Consider the following 13,290-nt stretch of genomic DNA (forward strand, 5'->3'; position numbering starts at 1 on the left):
CTTCACACCCTGTCCCATGATCCAGGGCCATTTCCCTGCACTTGACTTGGCTTGGCATTGTTACAAAACAGTCATGCGCTATTTAAGCTGGATGGGTTTCCTTTTGCAAGACAGCAGGAATGCCACGAGCAGATCTATTTCAATCTGATTCAGACACCTGACATATTGACATAGGCCTACCGTAAATTCATGGAGTCTCAGACATACGTATGTGCAATCAACGCAGCATGCATGAAGCTATTAAAAACTAAAACTAAAATACATGGACAAACACACGTATTCTGTACTGTACCACACACTCCCATTAAAGAGAACCCATAACACATTGCTTGACTTGCTTAAACTGGAAATTGCCACAAGACAATTGTTGACGGTTCAACATAATAATGGTCTAAAACTTCAGGTCAGTGGGTTGAAGGGTGAGGTTTTCCTCTTAGAGAAATGGCTAGAGAAAAAAGGCTCCCCAACAGAATCTTTTATATTGGTTGGACTTCATGAATGTTCAGTCGCCAATTTTGACTTATTTGGAGACCTGTAGCCACCACAATGTTCTTTCTTGTATTTCTAAACCAGTGGTAAACCTCACATTTTCTTTAAAATGTTGCTGTGACTAGGTTTCTTTCTTTCTTTCTTTCTTTCTTTCTTTCTTTCTCTCTGTTTTTGTAGTAACCAATATTGAAACCTGGGTATATCAACACTGATCGCTAGCCAAGATAGAGCTAATGTTAGCTTTTGTTGGATTTAAAAAAGGGAATGTGCGCCACTAAAATGAAATATCAATTTAAGTTATATATTATTACAAAAGTGACTCATGTTCAACATCTGTTAACCTCACCCTATGCCTCTTTAGCCTGGCTAGTAAACTCTGTTTCCCACAGTTCCTTTATGTTTTGTAGTCCACTCCACTGACACCAGAAAGAACAATAGAATGGGTCAAATGTAATGGCCCACCGTTCTGGTCTGCATGCTCTGTAAACACTGGTCCTAAAACGGTTCATGGTTTTAAACACGGCATTATCCATGTCTTTTATTGTCGTAGGAGGTTAAAATATAACTTTTAACAGTGACTGAAACCTCAAGGATCATTTCTTCGAAAGTTATAAGGCAGAAAGGAGAATCGTGTGGTATTTTAATGAGGGGTGTAATCTTTCAGTAAACTCAACGTAAATCCTCAGTGTGACTTAAACATTTTACTTAATAGACAAACAAACAACATTAGGTGTATTATATCTCTGCTGTCGGGAGGAAACCTCATAACTCTAAATTGTTCATTTTTCAGGAAATGAAAAATATAAGTTTTTAAGGAAATTAATAAAACCTCTTTTTTAAAGGACGTATTACATCGGTGGTGGAATTAGCTATTTTAGCAGACAGTTTGAGGGTCCAATGGATGGCGTTTTTTTACTACTTTCCATTGGTTCAAAATTTTCGAAACAACACACAGACGTAAAGGGTGTTCAATAGCACTGATTTATGGAATAAAATAAAATAAACCTCAAAAATTGAGTTACGAGGTTTCCTCCGGACAGCAACGATTATGGAAAGCGTAAAGATACATTTGACCCAAATTGAGGACACACCAGCTGAATGAGGATGTTGAAGTCATTGCTTGCAGTAATGTTGAGTATAAAGCTTGAGTCTATGAAGAAAGAGGGAGCGGTTTAAACAGGAGGATATATGTTATGTTATGTTGGCTGTCTGGTAAGAATCATCCATTTAGGGCTTAATAGGTCTAGAATAGAGGTTATCCCTACATCGCCTTGCTTTTATAAACAATTAAATCTGTATATGGATGGGATAAATCTGATTATGGGATACTCTGTGTTTCAGGAAGCCAAGGTTAAACTAATGAACTCATTTGACCTCTTAGCAACCTTCGTGGCGTGCGACTCGGTTCAAGCCTAACCTAACCCTAACCCTCTGGGCTTGGAGGGGAACAGTGTTGTTTTTGTCGACTAAAACTAAGACGAAAAATGTTCGTCGACTACCTTTTTTCACTGATGACATGGAGGAGGAGAAATGTATTGACAATTTCATCAACAGATAAAAACTAGACTATAATGTTTTGTTTACGACGGCATCAAGGCCCACCAAAATACATTTTAGTCGACTAAATCAACTGTAGATTTAGTCGACTAAAATATTATGACATTTAGTCCAGGTGACTAAAATGTGACTAAATGAAAACTATTCTAGAGTCTATGAATAAAAATAAAATCTAAATTTGCTGCCAAAAACAACACTGGAGGGAAAAAGCAGTCCAATGACGAAATAATTGAGGTTTTCTAAATGCCAAAACTGCCACAAAATATTACTGGATATGGATATTCATTATGCAGTTTATATCGCACAATCCAACTTGGTTGAAATGTGGAAGAAGTACTTTATTTTTTTATTATTATTATTTTTTGTACAATGGTGACAGCATGGTTAACCACATCGTGTATACAGTAGCTCGCACAGAGTTTATTTTTCCTAGTTTAGAGGCCAATGGGAGTGATTATCGGACCCCTAATTCCACTGTTTTCTCAAAAAATATTGTTTCTGATCTCTATCTAGAATGAAAGAGTGACAGACCGAGAGAGAGAGAGAGAGAGAGAGAGAGAGAGAGACCAAAGAGTCATTTGACATCTGTGACAGGATTAGTGTTCATAATTTTAACATTACTCCTGTTTGTGATTACTTCATTTCATTGGCAGTTGCTCAGGTACTTCATAAAGATGTGAGCTACTTCTCAAGTAATAAGATTCAGTAATAAAAGACTGTTTTGTTTTGTTTAATTTGTATTTTATTTTACGTAGCACTAAAGGGTATCCGACTGGCTCCTATATAGAAGCTTGAGCTATTGAAGATGTACTTGCCCCTTTCTAGCTTTTTTTTGGTAACAAAACAATTACCATAAATTTCCATATCCATGGTGTAGTGTGTAAACCCTGCTGTCTTTGGTCAGCAGCATGTCCTGAAACAAAGCGTGTATGCTACAAAAGTCACACTTAAAGGAGAATTCCATACTAGAAGGCTTTCTTACCTTTCTTTGTAGTTGTTACGTCCCCATCAAAGAGGTCCAGGTGTTATTTTGTGCAAAAGCTCCTTATTGGCTATTTCCCCTACCATAAGCCCTAAATGAATTGCATTGAATTGAATGGGATGTATGGGGTGTTGTGCTAATTCGCTTATTTCAATTGCTCAAAAAAAAAAAAAATTGTATATATCCTCTCTTCATAATGTAAATAATAACCCAAGCGGCACACTTTACTACTTATTTCGATGGAAATAAGCGAATTACCACAACACTGCATACATCCCATTCAATTCAATGCAATTCATTTAGGGCTTATGGTAGGGGAGAATAAGGAGCTTTTGCACAAAATAACACCTGGACCTCTTTGATGGGGACTACAAAGAAATGTAAGGAAGCCTTTTAGTATGGAATTCTCCTATAAGTATGAGATGTGTTGTGTTTAATGCCGTACACAAGTAACTTAGAAACCACAGGTAAAATGTTTGTTGTATACTGTCTGTATACTAATACAAGAAGTCCAAGTTTTGGCATGCATGCTGCACTATTGCTCTACCCACCTCGGCTCCCAAGGTGCAGGACAGGACAATCATGTAATTTAACGCTGGATGGCCGCCGCAGTGATGGGGATTTCCCGTGCTACACATGGATACCCAGATTACCCACCGTACAGACATTCTAACCTGGTGTGAGTGTCAGTGATCATAGTGAACATAGTATGCTTAATTTATACATCATCGCACAGGACGGTAATCAGGCGTCACCGTTGTGGGCATAGAAGGGTTATTCCTTCTGCAATGACCGCAAGTCACTGTAGGTGATTTCCATGTATTCTGAGTCTGTAAAAACACCTGGTTGTTGTTACTGTTTCACAAGGACTCTGGTAATGGATCGTGTCTGGCACAGCTCGGCCAAGAGGATTTTCTCCAAAAGTACAAACTCCACCCTTCTGTCACTTGAGGGATCCTAAATCAAACACTCCCTAATGGTCCAGGTGCATAAATATGGCTGCCTCCTGGTCTGTCAGGGCAGGCCCGATTCACTTCCCGGCCAAAGCTGCAAAACTATAAAGAAACATACTAAAGAAAAGAAAGAAATCACAGTTACCTTTGGAAATTGATCATGAAATTGCATCTAACAATTGAGTTTGGCTGTTTTGGCTGATCAAGGTAGGCATTCGATTTATAGTCAATGTATTTTGGTACAATTTCTCATCTCCGGGGGCCTTAGCTTGGCCAAAACGTAACAACATCCATCTCAGACATCCTTTCCAACGCCATGTTCTAATTGTGACCCCCTTGTCCGTTACATTAAATTCTTCCAGATCGGATTTTGACATTTTGGACCTATCCATTCATTCTGGCCTATTGTGAAATCAAAATATTCTGGAAATTGTTCTATTTGGTTCTTTGAGCAGTAACCTTGTGAACTGTCGTATATTAAACTGTTCATTAAGTTTCTGGTTGGTTGGAGGGTCAGGGTGTATGAGGAGTGTCATTTTTTGCTTCAACAGAAAGAAGCTAATAATTTAAATTGTTGCTGTATTTATATCATATTTAAGTACCGGTATGCATGCTGTGTACGTGTATGCTATTTAACAAGATTAAAATTTACATTTGTGTTTCCTGACATAGAAGAGATTTGAGACTGTTGGTCTTTTGTGCTGAGTAGGGAGTTGATTGAGATGGGAGGCTCCTTTTTGTTTACTTTTGCATGTGCAAATGATACCTCTATGACTGCATGTATCTGTACTGTGTGTGTGTGTGTGTGTGTGTGTGTGTGTGTGTGTGTGTGTGTGTGTGTGTGTGTGTGTGTGTGTGTGTGTGTGCGTGCGTGTACTGTAATGTATGCACTATGCACTGAGAGATGAAGAGAGCAGATGGGAAGATACTTTCTATTGGAATAGTGTCTTCTCTCTCCTCTGTGTTTTCTCTGTTGCTGTCTCTGGAACTCACTGATGAACCCAGCCCAAATCCATTTAAACAGCATCTCTGAGGAACATTTTTACATGTGTCTGCCTCTTTGTGTGTGCGTTCGTTCGTGCGCATGTGCGTGTGTCTGCATGCGTGTGTGCGTTCAGGGGGATCTGTGGACAAGATGTTGGTATGATACTATTCCCGGCTGATGCTGTTGGCCCCTCTACAAATGTAAGACTAAGTGGTGCTGCACACGCGCACACGCACACACACGTACACACATGCACACACAAACACACTGTCATGACATCCACCCGCAGCCACAGACCCATACAGCAACTTTCTTTTTTTTACATTTCTATGAGATAGCGTTTAAAAGGATCGAATGTCTGATTGGATGACAGTTCACAACGGCTTTAGTTTTCTATGTGATTAAAAGCTCTGGCAGCACACGTCTAATGGCACCGGTGACATAAACACCCTGTCTGCAGCCTTGCCCAGAAATGGACCATTCCTTCTTGATATACATTGAAAAAAGACACGCTCTATTTAACAACAAATCAACAAAACACACACACCACCTGCAATGAAGGAACCTGCAGGCTTTTAAAACAGAACCACTCATTTCCTCACTGTTGGCTTTTTGACCTCTACTGCTGATTATGTATGCGTGCATGTGTGCACTTATGTTATTATCCACACCACATGGGGACAAAATGTCCTCTCAAGAATAGTTAAACCAGGCAAACTTCACTTACGGGTCACATTTTTGTGGACCCCATGGCAATTTTCATGGCTAAAAAAGGTTTTTAGAAGGTTTTTAGAAGGTCCTGGGTTCGATTCCCGCTCGGGGCGCTGTGGGTGCTGGCGGCGTGTTTCCTCCTCCGCGTCACCAGTGCCCATACCCGAAGGTGGGGTTGGCGAAAGGGCCTTTCTGTGTGGAGTTTGCATGTTCTCCCCGTGTCCCCTAGGGTAGATACCCTCACAAAAACATGCAGTAATCCTGGTCTCTAAACTGCCTCCCCCTGGCCAGCCGGGGCGCCTGATGGAGGGGAAAGGAACTGGTTGGAATAACGTGTTCCTTCCACGCGCTACGTCCAACCAGGGAAACTCCCCCCTGTTAGGTGTAAAGGAGCAACTTGGACACTCAAGCATGAAGGAAGCATGAGTTAAGTCCGTTGCTCTCCCCATGTCCCCCATATACGGGGACTAGGTTGGTGGAGGGTGTGTAGAGCCCAGGATCACATTAGATGATTGACACAGGGGTGAAAAATGGGTTACAAAATCGTGGGATAAAAAATATATTAAAAAAAAAAAAAAAGGTTTTTGGGGGCTACGGTTACAATTTGTGAAAGATTCTGGCTGGGTCCGGGTTAGGACTGTACAAGGCATTAGGCTGGGGGTTTCAGTCAAGGGTTAAAGATGGCAAAAAAATGTAATTAATGAGCGTGTGTGTGTGTGTGTGTGTGTGTGTGTGTGTGTGTGTGTGTGCGCGCGCGCGTGTGCGTGTGCGTGTGCCGACAAGTGTCAAGGAAGGAAAAAAAGGGTATGCAGGGAGTGTATAAACTTTTTTTTCCTTCCTTCTGTGGGAGTGTATGGGGGAGAGAGAGGGTGTGCGACGCACACGCACACACACACGCACACACACACACACACACACATACACACGCGCGCACGTGCTTCCATGTGGCAAGCCTTCCCCTCATCGTAGAGTGTGTCCATGCGTATGATTGTAGGGTAATTGGCCTGTAACATTATGTGGAAAGGCTCAGGAACAATGGCTGCTTGTCACTCCAGCAAACGTCTCCCAAAGCCAAAACCTCCTGCCCAACCCACTAAAGACTAAACGACTTCACACCCTAGACAATTCCTACACGCACACACACTCGAGAATGCATACACATTTGTAGATACGCGCACATGCATACATACCTAATTATTTCCAGTGTTGGGAAAGTTCACTTTTTTATGAACTAGTTCAGTTCATAATTCAACATTTTGAACTTCAAAATGATTAACCACATTATTAACCGCAGACTTAATTCCTATTGGGAATGAAGTCCAAACCTAAAAAAAATGAAAGAAACGTTGGAATTAATAAAGTTACGTAACAGCTTCTACAATATCTTACCATTATCCCAATTAATTCCTTATTATATTTTCTTTTTTACATAAAAGCTCACAACGTTTGTATGGACACATAACTTAACAAGGTATTGGAAGCTATTTTTCGTGGAACATGTTGTTTAATCGTGTTGTTTAATCAACAACACGTTTACCTCCTGAGGAGCCTCCTCAGTGTTTGGATCGGGACATGTTGCTGTACATGCACGCTGCATGTACGGCTGAGAAAGATTAGTTAATTTGTGTCAGATAAGGGCTTATTGGTGGGTTTTCCGCTAGATATACACACACGCAAGTGCGCGCGCACACACACACACACACACACACACACACACACACACACACACACACACACAGTCACACACACACACACACACACACACACACAGGGAGATTTAAACCGCATAACCCTTAATCCCTCCTGTTAGACACGCAGTAGGGGGTGATGGGTAATTCAGGCCTGTTTAGGGTGTGTTTTAGCGGGGGTTTCGTCTGGAAGGCTCTATGGAAACATTCACTCTTGAACGAAGATGAACGTGAGAAAGTGACATTCACACACGGCAGAAATGAACGCGTTCACAATGACGTTCGTCAAGTAGAAATACAGTAGGCCCTACGTTCTGTTCACATTCACCCAAAATATGAACGTGTTCGTGAACGATCGTTCTTTGAACGCCACTGATGATTTCATTGACATTTATAGATGCAAAGACATACAGTACATATAGATGCATTGGATGGCTCATAACATGCATTGCTTGAGCTTTCACAAAACTCTTTCTCGCTCAGTCTGTCATATATACACACACGCTCATAAACACTGGCTTCAGTAAAAGCATACTGTATAAAGCCAACAGTGACCTCAGTCTCCACAGTGTAAAGGGCCTTACAGTGGCTGCAGTGTTTAGACTGTCAAAGTATAGACAGTTTAGCGTGGCCCAGACCTATAGAACCCAATTATAAGATCAGCCATAGCAGTTAGACTCATTGGAACCAAATAGCATGGACCCCTGTTACTCATGCACAGGATACTGGATGCACGCACGCACGCAAGCATGCACGCGCACACACTAGGGAGTCTTCACTGCAAATATGTGCACATACAGTACAATAATTCACGCACTTGATCGTTGGATGCTACTCATCCCACTCACCGCACGCACACATGCACGGGCACACGTGCGCTTGCGCGCACACACACACACACACACACACAGGGAGATTTAAACCGCATAACCCTTAATCCCTCCTGTTTAACACGCAGTAAGGGGTGATGGGTAATTCAGCTGTTGGAGAGATTTACTGCACTTACTTTTCTGTGACTGATGTGTGTCTCACTGATGGTTCACACTGACACTGGTAATCTAAAACTGAAGTGAACCTGCAGAGCTATTAAAGCTGATATAACTCCAACTAAATTGAACATGAATTGAATGAATCTCAGCTGAAGTAAATAAAATCCTTCATGCTTCCAACTGAACGTACAGGACCGAATTGGACTAATGAAACCAGATCTATACACTCAACTGAATTTACTGGAATGAACCGATCTCTGTCCCAGATAAAGTACCTCATATAGCCAAGCTTAGCCAAGTTTTAAAGTGACTTTCAAATCTCTGTGCAGTGCAGCTTTCTTCTTGCCTGTTGTTCTGCGATGTCTCTCTTTTTTTATGTACAGGTTTAAATTAGTAGTTCATGTCTCTGCCCAAGCACTGCAGGTCCCATAACCGTCGTGCACTGGATACGGAACTCAACAGGGTAGTGTGCGTGCGTGCGTGCCTGCCTGCCTGCGTGCGTGCGTGCGTGCATGGTGTGTGCGTGCGTGCGTGCGTGCGTGCGTGCATGGTGTGTGTGTGCGTGCGTGCGTGCGTGTGCGAGGTATAGTCACACGTCGTTATGCAGCGGCAGGCTCAACAGGTGTCTGTGTTGTCTTTAGCCTGGTTTTCATCGTACTATATGATGGTGTTAATTTACATGACAAAAATACCTTTTCTAAGGTTCAGAAAAACGATTGCAAATTGTGTTGCAGATTAAACTTTTACATAGATTTCATACATAGCTTCATGGGCTTGTTTAACAGCACTATTATCATCAGTGTTGTGTAGTATTCTTGTTTACACAATATATTTTCTATTAGGCCTACAGTATGTTTGATTCATGTTAATGTGTATTTTCTGATATTTAATCACTTAATCCCCTCTATCTCTGTCCTTATTGTGCTCCTGTTTTTATTTTTACCACAAAACGCTGTACTAAGCTTGTAGATATTTTCTTTGAATGTTTCACCCAGAATAGGGATGCTAGGTTTTGTTTCACCCAGAATAGGGATGCTAGGTTTGAATGTTTCACCCAGAATAGGGATGCTAGGTTTCAAGTGGTTAATGCCAAAAAACAAGTTCCTATCACACAAAGATTTTGCGGCTCTCCAGTAGTAACTCTGAGGACCCCCTAAGGGTCCCGGACCCCCTGTTGAAGACCTTTGGCCTCTAGATAACTCTTTCTTTCAACATCATCAGCATGACATCAGAGATCCACAGGGAAGCCATGCTGTAACGTATTAGATCCCATCATGTTTATGTTCACTGTTGCTGCCTTGCATCAATTTGTCAAGAACATTTGCATGATTTCATCACCCGCATCCATCCACCCATTTCGGTTCAAACCTTTCTATTATTTGACATGGCATTGCAGTACTGAGTACTGCAATGCTACTGGGTACTGTACTGGGTACTGTACTGGGTACTTTACTGGGTACTGCAATTCTACTGGGTACTGTACTGGGTACTGTACTGGGTACAGTACTGGGTACTGTACTGGGTACAGTACTGGGTACTTTACTGGGTACAGTACTGAGTACTGCAATGCTACTGGGTACTGTACTGGGTACTGTACTGGGTACTGTACTGGGTACAGTACTGAGTACTGCAATGCTACTGGGTACTGTACTGGGTACTGTACTGGGTACTGTACTGGGTACAGTACTGAGTACTGCAATGCTACTGGGTACTGTACTGGGTACTGTACTGGGTACAGTACTGAGTACTGCAATGCTACTGGGTACTGTACTGGGTACTGTACTGGGTACTGTACTGGGTACAGTACTGAGTACTGCAATGCTACTGGGTACTGTACTGGGTACTGTACTGGGTACAGTACTGGGTACTTTACTGGGTACAGTACTGGGTACTTTACTGGGTACAGTACTGGGTACTTTACTGGGTACAGTACTGGGTACTTTACTGGGTACAGTACTGGGTACTTTACTGGGTACAGTACTGGGTACTGCAATGCTACTGGGTACTGTAGAGACATGACATGCAGTATGCAATGTTGTCTGAGAAAATCCCACGCACTGTAACAACCCTGGCTAGCACACTGACCAGCTGGCCAGACAAACATTATACTGCTATCTCATAAACTTTAGCTCTATAAAATGTTACACGCACACACACACTCGCACGCAGCCACGCACGCAGCCATGCACGCACGCACAAACATATTCCCATGTATTTACTCTGCCGTCATTCACACATACACCACATGCATGCATAGACACACACAATCTCACAACCACATGTCCTATCAAAGCATATGTAAATGCTTGTTGTAGTGTTGTATAGATAAACATCCTCATGTTCTTTGTACTTCATCATCTGATACAAGTAGGCCTATATACAGTATGTGTATGTTTATGTCAGTCACTGTATACACTTTAATTTCGACTCCAATGAACTCCAGAAAGAGATTGTAAAGAATCATAAAGAACAGTATAATTAATTTACGAACACTGTGTGTGACCACATGGCTGGATGAGGTTGGGAAGAAACATTTAATGATTCTGGAAACAAGCTAAGAAGAGAACTCTCACAATGTTCATATTAATTATAACAAAGGCTTCTGAATTACAACCCCCTTGCCATCTCTCCCTTACTCTATTTTGTTCTTCTCTTGACTATTATTCAGCAAATAACAGATTTAGCTACAAGCTCACAACATGTCAAAATGGATAAATGAAGCATTCCATCTCTCCTTAGTTCTTCTTCTCTAGATTGTCATGTCAGCCTGACTGCAATCTGGAAACGCTTAGTCCAGTTACCCTGGGTAAACATTGTACCTTTCCTTTCCTTTTGGGCTTTATGTGTGTAATATGTGTTTTTAGATATAGTAGTCATGACGCCATGTTAATGCCCAACATTTCTCATGAAAATGTGGTCTCACTTCCTTCCTGGACTACGAGTCACACCTCCACGCAGCCCTCCCCCCTCTCCACAAGGAGGGGTAGTGCACCAAAGCATTATGGTCATTGTAGGAATTCAGCAATCCAGCCAAACCCTAGTCAAACAGGTTATACTGATCCTCGTCTTCCTTATTCTCATTCTCAAGGACCCATGTGTGCGTGGGGTCCCGGAACCCCACTTTGAGAACCACAGATCTAAAACGACCCAGTGGATAATCTCTGCTCTGCCTTACCCCTCTGTATCTATACGCTTAGCAGCTGGACAGCCAGCCCATTATTTCCACGAGAATGAGAATGTGACACACGATATGCACCTCAACGTTCGCTTTAATATGGTTGTAAATACTCCATTATGTCTGCGGTGTTGATTTGGGACTGGGTTGGACTCGGATGTTCTGTTACCGAGAGACTACTATGGTCCTAAATGACAGATATATCAATACTGTAAAACAGGGATTACTTTGAGCCAATAGGACGTTATACTGTTCCAGCACATGACTCATTGCTCTGGGCTCTCGGTGTGTGTCCACGTCCTTAAGGGAACGCTAATGGGAATTCATTACTTTTGACTTTGACCATCAGTAGACATCAGGCTCAGGGTTCAGTATAGTGAAGTGACAACATAGTATAGACCAGTCATTCTCAACTTGTGGGCCACAATGAGCGTATTGCAAATGTTCCCCTAAAACACTTTAAATTTGAATGAATGATAGTGTAACATTAATATGAAAACATGCAAAAAAAAGAGAGATTTGTGGTGTTCTTTATGTAAAGCCTAGAAGGAAATGAGTTTTCGTTGTAGAAACTTAAAGTAGGCTACATTACAGTATGTTAGTTTCATCGATCCAAGCCAGATTGATCATATTGATTGATCATTTTCAATAAACGTGCTGTGAAAATGCACACAGTATCGGCAGTACTGTATGTTACGTATACTGTAGTAGTCAGATGGGCAAACACTCAACAGAGACAAGTTGGAAAACAACTGTTACAGCCTGGCCTCCACATTTGAGACCACAACTTAACGAACAACAATAATTTGTACAGTAGAGTGATTAATTTGTACACAGAACTGATTGGTGACATGAAAAGGATGAAAGATTTGGTTTTGTATTGTGGGATTGTTGTGGAAACCATTTGTCATGTCTTTAACAAACTACAATAGTATAGTGTATACAACATAGAGTGAAATTATGCATCATTAATATAGGCCTACATCAGTGGGTACATGACTCATACATGGTGTTGATTTGTGAAATGAAAACATTGTCCCAGTTCTTCACGATAGAGTGATACATAATGGGGTTTCCATTGTCTAATTGGTCTCGTCATCCTAATTACTGCAAACTAGTGTAGCAGTGTATGATACTGTACTGTGCACTGTTTGGCATGATTTGTGAAAGTGACAGCCTACTTCCACAGGTACAGTCAGAGTGAGATGTATACTTTCATTGCGTTGGTCATCTGAGGTATTGAAATGGACTTTTGTTAACTACTACGGTGACCTGCACATCATTTACATCCTGTTCATTCACAGTACTGATTTGTGAAATGCAAAAGGTTCCTTCCAGACTTTGACATCAATATAGTGAACTATGTAAGATTTTATCAGATTTTGTTGGTCAACCAAGGAAAGAAGCTATGTTGAAATCTACATCGCATTAATATTCATACATTGGTTTGAATGACTCATACTCGATGTTTGATTTGTGAAATGAATGAATGGTTTCCAAGAGGTTGTGTTGTGAGGCTGTTCTATCATGATATTTCCTCTGCCTGATTGCACTGGTCATCTGAACCGCATGCGTGTTAATGTCCATATGTTCCCAAGGTTGAGAGATGTTCACATACTGGGGCCAAGCCGTGTCCGAATCATGAAGAACGCATGCCAGATGCTTGTTAGCAGTTTCTAATATGCTGTTGAGTTGTTTGGGGTTACATTATACACGTGGTACAATGCACAGTACAATGTATTCACCACAGATCTGTCGATA

This window comes from Protomyctophum bolini (genome assembly GCF_963924005.1).
Source record: "Protomyctophum bolini genome assembly, chromosome: 5".
NCBI lineage: Eukaryota > Metazoa > Chordata > Actinopteri > Myctophiformes > Myctophidae > Protomyctophum > Protomyctophum bolini.